The sequence below is a fragment of the Peromyscus maniculatus genome, chromosome 4 (genome assembly GCF_049852395.1).
Source record: "Peromyscus maniculatus bairdii isolate BWxNUB_F1_BW_parent chromosome 4, HU_Pman_BW_mat_3.1, whole genome shotgun sequence".
Classification (NCBI taxonomy): domain Eukaryota; kingdom Metazoa; phylum Chordata; class Mammalia; order Rodentia; family Cricetidae; genus Peromyscus; species Peromyscus maniculatus.
The window spans coordinates 115110476-115114695 of NC_134855.1; the positions used below are offsets into that span (position 1 = coordinate 115110476).

Genomic DNA, 4220 nt, shown 5'->3' on the forward strand with positions numbered 1-4220 from the left:
ATCCTGCTCTATTACACACCAGTTTATTCCCTTGATAAAGGGTCTCTCACTGAACCTGAAACTCCATTTTAGCTGGGGGCCTAACCAGCATGATCCAAGGACATGCTTGTATCCAACTCTCAAAGCTGGGGTAAAAGGCATGAGCTGCCTTGCCTGGCTTTCATAGGGGTGCTGAGGATTTGAACTCAAATATCTGTGTCTGCTCAGCAAATGCTCTTACTCACTGAGCCATCTCCCCAAGCACTGCTATGAACATTTTTCCCCCCTAAGACTATTCTAATACAGGTTTTGGGTGAATAAAAGTATAGCTTTCTAGCATGCAGATACCTACAAATGACATTACTGAGTCATCCAGTGTGTGGACATGCTTAGCTTTCTTAGATCTTGCTAGTTTACTAAAGTGATTGTGCCGATTTGTACAGCTTCTGCTAAACATTAGAATTTTAATGTGCTTCATTCTTGTGAGAAAGGTATAACCCAAGCTGCCCTGGAATTTCCCAATTTTTTCCCCAGTCACTGGAGTACTAGGATGACAGCTGTGCACTGCCACACTCAAGCAGTCTATTTATTTTTAATGCCAATAGTCCATGATTTTCCTGGTGTTCTCCAGAACATGTAACACAAATCTTAAATGGTCTTATTAATAGACAAAACGCAGAGACAGATACTGGGATAAAAGCTGAAAGATCAGAGAACCAGAACAAGCCATGGCCAGCTCCTGAGGCAATCCTTTTCCATGAATCCTCAGACTGAAAGCCTCTGAGTCCTCACCCCTGAGGGTCTCAGTTGAACTGCTCTTTAGTTCCTGCCCCCTCATGTCATTTATACCTTTCTGTGCCCTGCCATCTTTCTTCCTCTCTCTGCCCAGCTACCTCACTTCCTCTTTCTGACCAGCTGTATCACTTGCTGGTTGTCTGTATTGACCTCCAGACCTCTATGGTTAACTAGTATTGGGATTAAAGGCCTGTGCTACCACACCTGGCTCTCTTCCCTCCCAGTGGGGCCTGGAACTCACAGAGATCTGGAAGAATCTCTTCCTCCCGGATGCTAGGATTAAAGGCATGTGCTACCTACCACTGCCTGACCACTGTGTTTAATATAGTGGCTGGCTTTTTTCCTTTGATGGATCCCCAGGCAAGTTTTACTTGTTAGAGCACAAAGAAAACACCACCAACAAGAACCCTGGCACAAAAGGGACCAGACAGAGAACTACTGATCAGGTTCAGGATTTGCACTCCGGGACTGAGGACAGAAAATTAAAGTTGTTGTTTTGTTTGTGTGTTTGTTCTTTTAAGTTTTGCCATACACTTTTTTTTTTTAATTAAGAAATTTTCTATTCACTTTACATACCAATCACAGATCCCTCCTCTTCCCTCTTCCCAACCCCAAGCCTCCCCCCACAACCGACCCACTTCCCCACATTTTCCCAATCAAGGTCTCCCCTGGGGAGTCAGCAGAGCCTGGCACACTCCAAGAGCTGAGCCATGTCCAAGACCCTCCCCCCTGCACCAAGGCTGAGCAAAGTGTCAAACCCTAGGCGCTGGGCTCAAAAAGTCCACCCATGCACCAGGGACAGATCCGGATCCCCCTACGTGGGGGCCCCCCAAACAGTTCACACTAAACAACTGCCTCCCGTGTCCAGAGGGCCTAGTCTAGTTCTATGTGGGCTGCACAGCTATTAGTGCTCAGATCATGGGTATCCACAAGTTTGGCTGGTCACCTCTGCACATTTTCCGCTGGACATTGCCTGCCCACAGAACGCCCCCTCACCCCCTAACCTCTCTCCTTGATCACATGCCCAGAGTTCAGCCTGGCCCCCGGCCGTGGATCTCTGCATCTGCTTCCATCAGTCACTGTATGAAGGCTCTGTGATGAGAGCTAGGGTATACACTAGACTGTCGCCCGAGTAGACCAGTCAGAAAAATGGTGCTAGCATGACTGGATGTCAACATGCAGAAGACTGCAAATAGATCCATATCTGTCACCATGCATAAAACTCAAATCCAAGTGGATCAAAGACCTCAACATAAATCCAGTTACACTGACCTTGATAGAAGAGAAAGTTGGAAGTGGTCATGAACACATTGGCACAGAAGACCACTTCCTAAACATGACACCAGTAGCACAAATACTGAGAGCACTTTTTGTCATTTAATCGTATTATTATAATATTTAACAACAATAAATGAGGTAACAATACAGTAAGAAATACATAAAAACACTAATGTCCTGGCATTACATCTTCCGAGGATCACATGGGGCCAGTGGAGAAGAAAGGCCTGACAGAGGGATTGACGGTGCCAGGAGCATATTTGTGTATGAGAGAACTCTTGGCAACGTTCAGGAAAGTTAAACTACCCTCCTCACAATCGAGGAACACACCAATCCGGCCCAGTGGTCTCTCTATATAGTGCTGGAATACTGGGCATGTGGTGAGGAGACTGTGATAATCACCCTCCTTCACACACACCAGAAGAAAGGCACCCTCAGAATCAATGAGCTGGTTTGTGTTGCTTATCAAGGAATCGTTACAGGCCCCCACAGCCCAGTCCGAGGACAAATTGTTCAAATTCACCTCCCAGTAATATTTCCCTTTGATGAAGCAGTCTGATCCCCAGGAAGCCAAATAGGATCTAGCAGAATCCACAGATCTATCCTTACCGTGAGGTCTGAAGCTGCATCTTCTCATGACATTGAAGAGCTTCACATAGTTAGGGCATATGCTTGTATATTTAAAGACAAAGTTGAATCGGAAGTGGCTGTACCTTTCAGTCAGTCCACTGATGGGTAGAGAGCTGAGCTCTAGATTCAGTGTCGGGGGCATGCTCAGCTGCTGCTGCATTGACTCACTCCTCCTGAACATGTCATCCAAACCCTGGAGCAGTAGCTCATGTGGCTCCTGGGACATTGCCATCAGCTCCTGATACATTTCTCTCAGCTCTTGGCTCTTTTGGACCATTATGGCTTCCCTTCTCCTGAGATTCTCTAAAACACGTTGGCCTTCATTTTGCATAGACTCAATATGTTGCTCTTCCTCTTGACTCTGGACAGGACACAGTCTCCTGTACTCTGCTCTGACCATTTGCTCCCGCAGTGTCAAGTAGTCCGTCCACAGAGTTATCCTTCTGTTCTCTGCCTCTGTATTCCCTTTATTTTCTTGGATCTTCTCCCACAAAGATGCCATTTGCTGTAAAAGTCTTTCCATTTGCTCCTCAGCAGCTACTTCGATGGGACCGTGTTGGTGACCTCTGTGCTCATGGGAGTCAGAACAGAGTTGACAGAGGTAGCTCCTGTTCTCAACACAGAAGATCCTCTTTGTCTCCTTGTGGGTCACACATTTATGCTCCTCAGAGCTCAGGTACTTCATGAGGCTGGCTTGTCTGGCAATGGACACCAGCTTCTTCAGAACAGTGTTGCTTCTGAAGTCCTTCTGCTCGGATGGTTCCCTACACATAGGGCAATGGACAGGAAGCTGGATGTCTTCCCAAGAAAGGTGGAGGCAGGCTTGACAGAAGCTGTGGCCACAGCTTATGGTGACTGGGTCTGTAAGGCAGTTGAGGCAGATGAAGCAGGTGAGTTCTTCCTGGAAGGCTTGTGACATGTCTGACTCCATTTCTCCACAACTTGTCTCTGGGCTCAGCAATCTTGACTCAGGACAGAATAATATTAGTTCAGCTCTGGGGTCCAATCCTCAAGGTGTAGGTGTGGGTAGATCTAGCAGTCTCTGGAGCCAGAATGTTTGGAAACACACTCTGTCAGGACTGGTGAAGAGTGAACCTGGCTGGCTCTTGGAGTGTCCTGTTATAGTCTCCAGAGACCACGCCCACTTCTTCCCAAGTCGCTTTCCATTGGTGAGTTCTAAATGGATGGAAGACTGAATTAACTCTGAGGCCAAGTTCCACAAGCAAATCTCCACAAGGTTTCCCTAGTCACTGCTTAGCTGGGTGTGGTAGCTCACACCTTTAATCCGAGAATCCTAGGGAATGGCCTGCTGAATTGGGAGGAGGTTTAGTTCAAGGCCTGCCTAGCCTATACAGTGAGAACTTGTGTAAAAAAAAAAAAAAAAAAAAAAAAAATGAGTAATTTTGCTACAATATTATACTGTTTCTAAATATTTTGTGGTGTGCTTATATTTTTGCTTTTCCTTTTACAATTTAACAGATAATGATATCAATCTGTGATTCTAGCAAATGTCGACATGAAAAGATTCTTACTAGTTC

General features: G+C 46.1%; 1 pseudogene; it reads right to left on the reverse strand.

Moving 5' to 3' along the window:
* Positions 1-2251: 2251 nt before the first annotated feature.
* Positions 2252-3613, reverse strand: LOC143272651 (tripartite motif-containing protein 43 pseudogene; annotated as a pseudogene).
* Between the last annotated feature and the right edge of the window lie 607 nt (positions 3614-4220).